Source organism: Salvelinus alpinus, chromosome 13 (assembly GCF_045679555.1).
Source record: "Salvelinus alpinus chromosome 13, SLU_Salpinus.1, whole genome shotgun sequence".
Lineage (NCBI taxonomy): Eukaryota > Metazoa > Chordata > Actinopteri > Salmoniformes > Salmonidae > Salvelinus > Salvelinus alpinus.
Genome location: NC_092098.1, coordinates 6,405,174 through 6,418,629, shown reverse-complemented (window position 1 = coordinate 6,418,629; position 13,456 = coordinate 6,405,174). Strand labels below are relative to the sequence as shown.

Here is a 13,456-nt window from a genome sequence, read left to right as displayed (position 1 = left end):
CCATCCAGATGTAGTCTGCTAATAATACCATAGGTCTTTTGGTCCTTCTAGTATGTTAGGCATCACATACCCCCCAATCTAATAGACTGTACATATACTATAATCCTATTATTACCTTTATGTCCTTTTCTTAACTGTAACAAAAATACATTCACTCTTTGCAGACCTCATAAAGTATGCTTTGAAAAACATAGTAATGTAATGTGATCATAATCTTAAAATCTGAATTATAGTCTCTTTTGGTGTCTGTGCTTGCCAGGTAGAAGACCCCTGCTGTATTCCTGCCTAATACTTGTTATTCATTTTTAAACCTTTATGTCTGATCATGCCAGAGAATACACTCTAGCCATCACTCTGCCATTCCTGGAGCTAAGGAGCTGAATGAATATAGACCACTCTTGTAGGTGGGTAGAACGGTTTTAAACCTTAAACCTTAAAGTTGTTGATAAAGGGTGAAAAATCAAAGTCCTTTTTCATTTGTGTGAGAAGTACAGTATGGACTTACATTGGCACTCAAAAGGCTTATTTGCCTGTGAAGCTAGCAGGAAAATGTTACTGATTAAAAAGCCACAGATCAAATATGAAAGGAAATCTATTTAGGAATATCTTTCCCCTGGTAAATAATCCAAAACACATTTTGAGGGGAGTTTGAGGAGGGTGTGGGGGTAATTCGCCTTATAGTACAGTGCAGGTTTTAAAACCTAGATGACCAGAGGTTTAGCCAAGTTCTGAAACCCATTAAGTGATGGAGCATGTTACAACTGCCTTGCAAGCATGGCAGACCAGCTGTACAGAACAGCAGACACCAGAGGCACCTCCAACACATGGGTCCTGACAGACTACAGCACGGCCTTTGATCTTGTGGATGACACCATTGCAGTGAAACACCTTTTTCAATTATCTGTCCAGCCAGAGATCACGCCATGGATTTGCAACTTTCATTCCGGCCAAAGCCAGGTGACAAGATACTATGAGACTCTATCCCAGGCCCAAGAAATCTCCTGTGGCCTCCCCCAGGGCACATGGCTTGGTCCAATTCTATTCGTGGCTCACGTCAATGGTGCATCAGAAGGAACCCTATCCAACTCCTGGGCCTTGGTGGATGACCTGAACCTAATTGAATCAAGACATATATGTGACACTTCCGCCATACAGCAGGACCTCAACCAACTAGCCGACTAGTCAGAACAAAACAAGATTAAGCTCAACCCAACAAAGTGCAAAGTCATGTACACCTGTTTCGGTCACAATCTTGACCCACCTCTGACATTATCCGTCTCCAGCCACACATTTGAGGTGCTGTCCAGTGCCAAAGCACTCTGTGTGACATTTCAAGCCAACATAAAATGGAACACAAACATCTCCGACATTACCACCAAAGGGAACCGAAGGCTCTTTATGATGAACTATTTTTGCCACTTAAACCTTCCCCCGTAAGACCTTCTGACAGTCTACACCTGCTTTATCCGTCCAGTGTTCGAGTATGCCGCTCTAGTATGGCACTCAGGTCTCACAGCCCACCAATCACAAACAACTTGAGAAGATCCAACAATGTGCAACCAAAATCATCATGGGCCCCACCTACACCTCCTATGACTCTGCATGCAATGACCTGGGCTTGCAGTCCTTGGAGGCCCTCCGTGCCCACGTCTGCGGATCCTTTGCCCAGAAGCTTGCAAAATCCCAGGATTGCAACAAATGGCTGCCTCAGACGAGAAGCGATGTCAGTGGCAGATCTACCCGGTCCAGTCACAAACTGAACCTTCCCCATACTCGGACTGACAGACACTACAACAGACCTACTGTGTGAGACTACTTAATGCTGCTTAACTGTAATATTGTATACTACATCTCATATGTTTTATTAGATTTTATTGAATTACTTACAGTGCATTCGGATAGTATTCAGACCCCTTGACTTTTTCCACATTTTGTTATGTTACAGCCTTCTTCTAAAATGTATTAAATAGTTTTTTCCCCCTCATCAATATACACACAATAACCCATAATGACAAAGCAAAAACAGGTTTATAGACATTTTTGCCAAAAAAATTCAATGTCACATTTACATAAGTATTCAGACCGATTATTCAGTACTTTGTTGAAGCACCTTTGAGTCTTCTTGGGTATGATGCTTCAAGCTTGGCACACCTGTATTTGGAAAGTTTCTCCCATTCTTCTCTGCAGATCCTCTCAAGCTCTGAGAAGATCTGGTTGGATGGGGAGCGTCGCTGCACAGCTATTTTCAGGTCTCTCCAGAGATGTTAGTTCGGGTTCAAGTCCGGGCTCTGGCTGGGCCACTCAAAGACATTCAGAGACTTGTCCCGAAGCCACTCCTGCGTTGTCTTGGTTGTGTGCTTAGGGTCATTGTCCTGTTGGAAGGTGAACAATCGTCCCAGCCTTAGGTCCTGAGTGCTCCGGAGAATAATTTCATCAAGGATCTCTCTGTACTTTGCTCCTATCATCTTTTCCTCGATCCTGACTATTCTCCCAGTCCCTGCCGCTGAAAAACATCCCCACAGCATGATTCTGCCACCACCATGATTAACCATAGGGATGGTGCCAGGTTTCGTCCAGATGTGACGCTTGGCATTCAGGCCAAAAAGTTCAAACTTGGTTTCATCAGACCAGAGAATCTTGTTTCTCATGGTCTGAGAAGATCTGGTGGATCTTGCCCTTTGGCAAACTCCAAGCGGGATGTACTGCGCATTTTACTGAGAAGTGTCTTCCGTCTGGCCACTCTACCATAAAGGCCTGATTGGTGGAGTGCTGCAGAGATTGTTGTCCATCTGGAAGGAAGGAACTCTGGAGCTCTGTCATAGTGACCATCGGGTTCCTGGTCACCTTCCTGACCAAGGCCCTTCTCCCCCAGTTGCTCAGTTTGGCCAGACGGCCAGCTCTAGGAACAGTCTTGGTGGTTCCAAACTTCTTCCATTTAAGAATTATGGAATCCACTGTGTTCTTGGGGACGTTCAATGCTGCAGAAATGTTTTGGTATTGGTTTTGGTACCCTTCCCCAGATCTGTAACTCAACACAATCCTGTCTCGGAGACCTACGGATAATTCCTTTGACCTCATGGCTTAATTTTTGCTCTGATATGCACTGTCAACTGTGGGACCTATTATAGACAGGTGTGTGCCTTTCCAAATCATGTCCAATCAATTCAATTTACCACAGGTGGACTCCAGTCAAGTTGTAGAAACATATCAAGGATGATCAATGGAAACAGGATGCACCTGGGCTCAAATTCGATTATCATAGCAAAGGGTCTGAATACTTATGTAAATAAGGGATTTCTGTTTTGCAAAACTTTCTAAAAAGCAGTTTTTTTCCATCATTATGGGGTATTGCGTGTAGATTGATGAGGAAACACATTTATTTAAACAATTTTAGAATAAGCTTGTGCCGTAACAGAATGTGGAAAAACTGAGAGGGGTCAGAATAATTTCCGAATGCACTGTATGGTGTAATTCGGCTGTTAGCTGCAAATGTGTACAATTCCAAATTAACCTTAATATACGGTATATGTTAAACGCGGTGCTCCTAGTGGCTAGTGACATTGATTCAGGAAAACTCAAATCCATATTACCTCATGTGTGGCGGCAGGTAGCCTAGTGGTTAGAGCGTTGGACTAGTAACCGAAAGGTTGCAAGTTCAAATCCCCGAGCTGACAAGGTAAAAATCTGTCGTTCTTCCCCTGAACAGGCAGTTAATCCACTGTTCCTAGGCTTCATTGAAAATAAGAATTTGTTCTTAACTGACTTGCCTAGTTAAATAAATAAAAAATGTCTACCAGCATGTCACCTGTGTAACTAGAGGCTCTATATCACCTTTACTCCACACACAGAGATGGATACAAAGTTCTCCCTTGCCTTCCATTTTGCAAATCTGACCATAACTATATCCTCTGATGGCATTGAGAGTTTATCATATCAGTCACCAGCTTCATTAATAAGTGCATCAATGACGTCGTCCCCACAGTGACTGTAGGTATCATATCCCAACCAGAAGCATGGGTTAAAGGCAACATCCACACTGATCTAAAGGCTAGAGCTGCCGCTTTCAAGGAGCGGGACACTAATCCGGACACTTATAAGAAATCCTGCGACGCCCTCTAACGAACCATTAAACAGGCAAAGTATCAAAACAGGATGTGGCAGGGCTTGCAAAATATCATTGATTACAAAGGGAAACCTAGTCGCGAGCTATCCAGTGACGTGAGCCTACCAGATGAGCTAAATGCTTTTATGCTCGCTTCGAGGCTAGCAACACTGAACCATACATGAGAGCACCAGCTGTTCCAGATAACTGTGTGATCACTCCGTAGCCGATGTGAGCAAGACCTTTAAACATGTCAACATTCACTAGGTCGCAGGGCCAGATGGATTACCAGGACGCGTGCTCAGAGCATATGCTGACCAGCTGACAAGTGTCTTCACTGATATGTTCAACCTCTCCCTGACCCAGTCTGTAATACCTACATGTTTCAAGCAGACCACCATAGTCCCTGTTCCCAAGAACGCCAAGGTAACCTGTCTAAATTACTATCGCATCGTAGTACTCATTCAAGTACTACCATTCAAAGGTTTGGGGTCACTTACAAATGTCCTTGTTTTTGAAAGAAAAACACATTTTTTGTCAGGTAAAATAACATAGAATTGATCAGAAATACAGTGTAGACATTGTTAATGTTGTAAATGACTATTGTAGCTGGAAACGGCAGATTTTTAATGGAATATCTACATAGGCGTACAGAGGCCCATTATCAGCAACCATCACTCCTGTGTTCCAATAGCAAATTGTGTTAGCTAATCCAAGTTTATCATTTTAAAAGGTGGCACAGATTTCATCTGAGATTACTGGTCTTTGTTGTTGTTGTTGTTGTCGTCCTCGTTCTCATCCTCTTCCTCATCCTCATCCTCTCTGTAGTCTTGCAACTTCGGCATTGTTAGGATCCATTGTCCCAAAGCACATGGACATGCCTCTAGACCCTATTTATTGATCTTGCAATTCTGATTGGTGTGTTAATAATTTTGAGGCTTAGTGTTTGCACCTGGAGGAAGGTGTGCTCTTTGAGTTTAGGTTGTGATGACTTAAGTTAATTATATTGAGAGGATGTGTTTGCTGAAGGAATGATTTATTTGGCCACTTTTGTGTAAGGTTTTGCAGAAAGAGTTTTGAATATTGAAACGTGGAAACAGGTGAATAGTGTTTATGGGAAATGTGTGTGAGTTTTTGTGCTCCAGGAACCAGTTGAGAAAAACTGTAAGTAGAGCTTTTGCTAGGAATAGGCTGTTGTTCACATTACAATAGTGTCTGATGCTGATCTCTGCATGTGTGTTCCCACCGTGAAGCATGGAGGAGGAAGTGTGATGGTGTGGGGGTGCTTGCTGGCGACACTGTCTTTGATTTATTTAGAATTCAAGACTCACTGATGGTGCTGCATCAGATAACCTGGCCTCCACAATCACCCGACCTCAACCCAATTGAGATGGTTTGGGATGAGTTAGACTGCAGATCGAAGTAAAAGCAGCCAACAAGTGCTCAGCGTATGTGAGAACTCCTTCAAGACTGTTGGAAAAACATTCCCCATGAAGCTGGGTGAGAGGACTGTGCAAAGTTGTCATCAGGGCAAAGGGTGGCTACTTTGAAGAATCAAAAATCTTAAATATATTTTGATTTGTTTAACACTTTTTTAGTTACCACATGAATACATATGTGCTATTTCATAGTGTTGATGTCTTCACTATTATTCTACAATGTAGAAAATAGTAATGATAAAGAAAAACTTTTGAATGAGTAGGTGTGTCCAAACGTTTGACTGGTACTGTGTGTCATCACTAGATTAATATAATTTGGGCTAGGATCTGTTGATTCCACCCATGGTTCCATACTTTATGCTAGCTACCTGGAGAGTTTTGCTTTGCAGTGCTGTGAGCTATTAGTCTTACTTTTGGTAGAGACTGCCTGTAGTGTGTAGACTTCAACTTCCATCACATTGTAGAAGGAAAATATGTAGCCTGATGCATAACATTTGCATAGAATATTTTTGCTTTTTTCAGAAGTGAATAATTACCAAACGTGTCTTCATATGAAACTTTCTGAGCTTTAGGGCTGGCAGGGAGTGTAATATATTTTCTGGTGACATCAGCTAAAGATCATAACCACAAGATGGGTTTGCAATTTAAAACAGTTTTTCCACCATAGGGAGCTGTTCAACAATATTGTCTTCTGCTGTATTAAGGATGAAAGAAAAGTGACACCGAGGAAGTAAATCATTTCTCTCCACCATTCACCCCAAAACAAACATTGTAACGAGCATAAAATGATAGGTTTTGTCTCAATTCCACTCTTTAATGTGGAAATATGCAGTTCAGACAACAACAAAAAGCAGTAACCTCTGCACTGTTTTTCAGCTCTGAGATGGGGTTGGTTAAATGTAACCACTCTCAAATGTATAGTTAGAGCTATGACTCACAATTATAATTTTAACCATATTTTGAGGTTATACAGTGTTTGTTTACAATTACATTGTTTACAAATAATGGATTAAAAAAAGCTATATTTTCGGATCTTATAGGGTAATACAGTTGAACTACGCTCATGAGGCATTCATAAGTTATATTCCTTAATAATCAATAGGTATCATGCATATTAATTTTTTTTAAGAGTAACAATTAGTATGAGCAAGAATTGCTTTTCAGAACAAGCCCAGCGTGAAAACATGGTCTGTTGAGATCTAAAGTCTATTTTTAAGCGGAAATTGGACGTGTCGCTAGTGTTTCTCTTATTGTAATGGAGAATGTGATGATTTTGGACAACGGGATATTTTCTCTTCCATTAATGGTGTTTTTTTATGCCTCCTGTAACAAAGCCAGCAGTCTACTGCTGCCTCTCTGTCACGTGGGCCAGTTGTAAAACATTTAAATCAAACCTTTTCCTGGTTTTAGATGTTCCCTATCTGTCATCTTCAAACTTTGCCTCATTTACTGTAGCTCGATAGTCTCCTGAACGGATCATTTTATAATATAAATAATAATGCCATTTAGCAAGCGCTTTTATCCAAAGCAACTTACATTTATGCGTGCGCACATTTTATGTACGTGTGGTCCCAGGAATAAGATCCACTATCTTGCCGTTGCAAGGACCATGCTCTACCAACTGAGCTACAGAGGACCAATCATTAGAAGTAGGTTTATATAGCAACAAAATCAGGGTACTCGTCTTGGAGGAATAAGTTCAATCTTCAAGTGACTAAGATTTCCGCTTGTTCCTAAACACACTTTCAACTTTAACTGTAATGCCAATCACTGTTGTCAATGTCAACTGTCATCCATTTGTCCAATGAGGAGTGCATATCCTCATTTAAGGGCAGGGAGAGGACACAAATGTGTCTTCGATTTGTATCCCAGCCAAAATAGAAGAGGCTGTAGTTGTGATTTACTGCTTACTATCAGGTTTCAGGTAAGACCCAAGTGCAGACTGTGTTGAAGTAACTATGTTTATTGCAACAACAGGGGCAGGCAAATGACAGGTCAAGGCAGGCAGGGGTCGATAATCCAGAGTAGTGGGGCCAAGGTACAGGACGGCAGGCAGGCCCATGTCAGGCAGAGGTCAGTAATCCAGAATAGGTGCACAGGACAGCAGGCAGGCTCAGCGTCAGGACAGGCAAGGGTCAATACCAGGAGGACGAGAAAAAAGAGAGACTGGGGGGAAAAGCAGGGGCTGAGACAAACCGCTGGTTGACTTGAACAAACAAGACAAACTGGCACAGACAGACAGAAGACACAGGTATAAATACCCAGAGTATAAGTGGGGAAGATGGGCGACAGCTGGAGGGGGTGGAGACGAGCACAAGGACAGGTGAAACAGATCAGGGCGTGACAGTATAGCGTTGTTTTTATGTGCAGTTTCTACAGGCAGGACTCGGATCAGAGACACAGAACTGGAAACGGATGCTCCCTCGCTGTCTCTACAGACCCAAGAGATTGTCTAAGATGAAACATATCCCTTACCGTAACTAACAATAACTCTAGTATTCTCTGTAGATAATATTGCACTATGACAACATTTTTTGTATCAGACATGCTCCCTAATAATGTACTCTTATCAATTGCTTTTGGTTTATGTATCAGACTCGTTCTTAATATATTTACCTCTAGGGCTATCTAGCAATATAGAATTAAGCTTCAAAAGATACTGTTTTGTTTGAATGTTCTGCCAGGTTGATTCTTCTTCCAACGTTAATGTGCATGTGGGTTTAGCCAGATCCATACAACACTCAATCTTGGCCCAGAAAAAAAGCTCCTTCCTGTGTTGGCCATTTCTGCTATAGGTTTACTTTGGGTCCATCCTGCAGTTACACTGTGGTATCTTAAGATGTGGATAAGCACCAATAATCCACGTCTGGTATGAATTTGATGCCAAGTGAATGGGGGTGTCGACCCCAGTTATTTCTCGTTCCTCCTCCTTTCACACCCTCAGCACAGTATAAGCTCTTTTGTGGTGTAAAAAATGAAAGAAGTTATCACGTACCACCTGCTAAATGAATGTCCATGGAATTCATTATGAATTCCCTCTATTCATGTGAGCATTCCAGTACTGCTAAGGCTTTTAATCCAACACTGGTAGAGGTGTGGGTCTTTGGCACAATTTATGGTACCTGGCGATTGAAGTTCCCTATTAAGATAGTGCTTGCGCCCTCCTTTCTACTGGACCTCTTCCATACCTACTAAAGATCATGAGAGAGTCAGCTACCGAAACTAATTTTTAAAATGACATTCTTTGTGTTCACTACAATTATAGCCATACCAGTCTCATTATCTTACTGTAAATAGAGAGAGAATAGTACAGGTATGCAATGTATTTTTTCAAAATCTTCATTAGCCTGTGAAATGATGTAGAGCACACACATTCTACTGTAATATTTTATACCTATAGAAAAAAATATATTTTTTTGTTAACTATCAGGATTTGCATAGTATTCCGTGATAACACTAGCTTATTTCTGATTAAAGTGTACTTAAATATACAGCTCTCTAATTTTGTGAAAACACGGGAAAGTGCTTTATGATGTTGGGTAGAGTTAAATCACATGTGTCCTGCTGTGCGCTCTTTTCTTAGAAATGTGTATTTAAATCTCTTGCTGGATGTTGATTGTGATTCGTTTTGAAGAGGGGCAATATCACGCACACAACGTTTAGTGTACAAACCGCATATTCTCTCCTTAATAGGATTTACACGGAATTTGGTGTCATGATTTCTCAGACAGACAGAGGGCGGGGTAGAGGGTTTACTCACCATAGATCTGCAACAGGACTCTAGTTTTAAAAGATGTAGGCCTATCCTCTCGCAAACTGGCAATAATAGTGTGGGAACACTGTTCCCTTTTTTCCTGGAACGCTGATATATTTGTCTAACGCTCAAATAGGCATGCAAATTGCACATGTTGACTTTGTTGAATAAAACAAAGGGGACATTCACGTTCATATTTTAATGTTAATTCAAACTGTTTTGTTCAGTTCTCCTAAGTTGTGCATTGTGTCCAAGGAATCGTCCCATTGGTAAAAGTTATACTGAGCTCACGTCATCTGAGAGTAGCTATCCTCCCGCTGCGTGTGAGCTGCAGCATTTGGTAAAATAATATGATCTTAGCACAGTATGCTTTTATTAATGCCGTACTTGTCGTTTGTTCTTGAGCCCTCATACGTTGCATGTGTTTGACTATGACTCTTGGGCCAGTGTGTCAGGGTGAAAGCATGTTGAACATATCTGTGGAGAGTGTGGGTCAGTAGGTCTTGTTTGATCTGCGTGGACTGTGTAATGGCTGCAGTCCCTGATCCATGTGGGGGTTAACGATACGGCTTGCATGTGATGTCACTGTTGGCCGGGCTGGGGCCTTTCCTGCAGATGCAGCCAGGGGAAAGCCGAGAGGACACGTGCGCGTGTGTGTTCCATGGTCGCTGCTGTCAGAAATAGCCCTTTTCTAATCTCCCTTATCTTCAGGGTTAACCCGCCAGGGGAAGCTTCCACACTCATTCCCGAGCCTGTCTCCAGGAATGGCAAACAGAAAGGCAATTTTTCTCACGCCGAGTCTCTGATATTGACCAAGTTTACCAGCCTCCTAGATTCTCTCCCTCATCAGTTAGTGATCTGTTAAACCCCATTGTCATAGCACCAGTTTTGTCAGGTCATGTTCACCATCTCCTCCTGTCTCTACACACAACTGATACTCTGTAATGGAAGAACCTTATCGGACTTGTACAAACATGGTCACTTCCTGACTAGTTCAGATATCTGAGAAGTAAACAGATCATTCCCCACTGGAAGCTGTATACTGTAAGTTACACACGGTGAAATAGGTTTGTTTTTTGAATCTGTAACCCCAAACTGTGGTGACAAAATCTTGCATTATTTGAATGCAATTCAGCTGTTGCACTCGAAAACAAATCATTTTATTGAATGGGAAATATAGGCAAACCTGTATGTTAAATGAGTAAATGAATAAACAGACGAATAAATCATCTCCGTTCCTCTCTCTGTCATCCTTCTAGGGCCTCCAGGAAAACGGGGACGGCTGGGAAGACAAGGCGACCCTGGTAAATATTCTTTCTTTTTTCGAGGCTCCTTCAGTGTTTCCAACGCCTCTCTTCCTCAGCAGTGTGTGTTAATGGGTATGTTGATGTGTGCCATGGGGTAAACCAGGGATCGTCAATTAGATTCAGCCTCGGGACGATTTTTGTCATGAGTGGATGGTCAGGGAGCTGGAACATAATTACAGATCATTTGTAGACTGCTAATTGACAGCAAGAAGCCCAAACAGATATAATATTTGACTAAAACATAATCATTTCAAACCTTGCTTATATTTATATACAATCACATATATCTCTCTATTATGTGTGGGAATACTTTGGAGCAGATTTCTGAAATTAAAATCACTTGAAGCTGACTTAGTCTTTTATGTCCAACAATAATATATATATATATACTGTAAAATTATATTTATTTTTCTCTGAAAACTTGGGGGGGCAAATAAAATCACCCACGGGCCAGTTGGGAAACCCTGGGGTAGAGTGTATTAAAAAAGACCAACAGATCTGAGTGAACTGTACAGTACCTCCCTACAGTCCCTGGTTGCAGCCAGCCAGGGGAGTTTTGACAGTGTGCAGCTGCAGGCTCCTTGGGTGAATGACTTTTCACCCTGCCAGTATCGCCTGCCTGGCTAGCCTCACTTCTCTCTGTTTCGTCTGAGGAAATCCATCCAATCTCAGGAATAATTATACACAGACTTACGTATACTCAGAACCCTTTCAGACATGCCTACGGACGGGAATGTATGTATTTGGTTTCACATTGTTTGTGGGAATGAAGCCATACGTCTCCTGACTGGTAAAACGTAAAAAAAATTCAACGTTCTGAGAACAGAAGTGAAAATGTCTCCTGTTCTGGGAAAATTTATTTGTAGGTTGCAGGGAAGTTCTGAGAACATTTTACTCTGGTTCCTTGAACGTTTTCCTAGGAGGTTTTATTAACGCTCTGAGAATGGAAATGATAGGTTGCTTTGAGGCGTTTCTTTTTATGACTTCCTTAAAACTTTCACAGAATGTTTCAATAATAAATTACAAGCACAGATAGGACACATGAAATTCATTTCCTTCTGCATGAATCATGCAAAAAAAAAAAAGTGACACAGCATCAGGGAGATTCAAACCTATAATCTTCATTTATTTATTCTTGGAATTAGTCCAATGCGCCTAAAGGATGCAGCTAGCATGCCGTGTTTTTTTTTACGCATACAAATTTGGTTATTTTAGTCTATTTAAACAGATCCCATTTCAAAGGAAACAAGCACTCATTATTGGCCAATTAGTGTGCGCGGCCAACACACCTGAACACACTTAGCAAAATAGAGGAGAGAGAGAGTTTTGTTTATGCTGAGAACGAATGTAAACTCAGCAAAAAAAGAAACGTCCCTTTTTCAGGACCCTGTCTTTCAAAGATAATTCGTAAAAATCCAAATAACCTCACAGATCTTCATTGTAAAGGGTTTAAACACTGTTTCCCATGCTTGTTCAATGAACCATAAACAAATAATGAACATGCACCTGTGGAACGGTCGTTAAGACATGAACAGCTTACAGACGGTAGGCAATTAAGGTCACAGTTATGAAAACTTAGGACACTAAAGAGGCCTTTCTACTGACTCTGAAAGACACCAAAAGAAAGATGTCCAGGGTCCCTGCTCATCTGCATGAACGTGCCTTAGGCATGCTGCAAGGAGGCATGAGGACTGCAGATGTGGCCAGGGCAATAAATTGCAATGTTCGTACTGTGAGACGCCTAAGACAGCGCTACAGGAAGACAGGACAGACAGCTGATCGTCCTCGCAGTGGCAGACCACGTGTAACAGCACCTGCACAGGATTGGTACATCCGAACATCACACCTGCAGGACAGGTACAGGATGGCAACAACAACTGCCCTAGTTTCACCAGGAATGCACAATCCCTCCATCAGTGCTCAGACTGTCCGCAATAGGCTGAGAGAGGCTGGACTGAGGGCTTGTAGGCCTGTTGTAAGGCAGGTCCTCACCAGACATCACTGGCAACAATGTCACCTATGGGCACAAACCCACCGTCGCTGGACCAGACAGGACTGGCAAAAAGTGCTCTTCACTAACGAGCCGCGGTTTTGTCTCATCAGGGGTGATGGTCGGATTCGCGTTTATCGTCGACGGAATGAGCATTACACCGAGGCCTGCACTCTGGAGCGGGATCGATTTGGAGGTGGAGGGTCCGTCATGGTCTGGGGCGATGTGTCACAGCATCATCGGACTGAGCTTGTTGTCATTACAGGCAATCTCAACTCTGTGCGTTACAGGGAAGACATCCTCCTCCCTCATGTGGTACCCTTCCTGCAGGCTCATCCTGACATGATCCTCCAGCATGACAATGCCACCAGCCATACTGCTCGTTCTGTGCGTGATTTCCTGCAAGACAGCGAAGAGCCCGGATCTCAATCCCATTGAGCACGTCTGGCACCTGTTGGATCAGAGGGTGAGGGCTAGGGCCATTCCCCCCAGAAATGTCTGGGAACTTGCAGGTGCCTTGGTGGAAGAGTGGGGTAACATCTCACAGCAAGAACTGGTAAATCTGGTGCAGCCCACGAGGACGAGATGCACTGCAGTACTTAATGCAGCTGGTGGCCACACCAGATACTGACTGTTACTTTTGATTTTGACCCCCCCTTTGTTCAAGGACAAATTATTCCATTTCTGTTAGTCACATGTCTGTGGAACCTGTTCAGTTTATGTCTGTTGTTGAATCGTATGTTCATACACATATGTACACATGTTAAGTTTGCTGAAAATAAACGCAATTGACAGTGAGAGGACGTTTCTTTTTTGATGAGTTTATATGTTTTTAAATTTTTAGAACGTTCTCTAAACATTACA

General features: G+C 42.3%; 1 long non-coding RNA gene across 1 annotated transcript in view; it reads left to right on the top strand.

The window, feature by feature from the left end:
- Nucleotides 1-10,600, top strand: part of LOC139538036 (uncharacterized) — a 71,207-nt gene extending 60,607 nt beyond the window's left edge. The window contains exon 3 of the long non-coding RNA XR_011667650.1: nucleotides 10,555-10,600. This is a non-coding gene — a long non-coding RNA (uncharacterized lncRNA). The remainder of the gene's footprint in view (nucleotides 1-10,554) is intronic.
- Nucleotides 10,601-13,456: the final 2,856 nt, after the last annotated feature.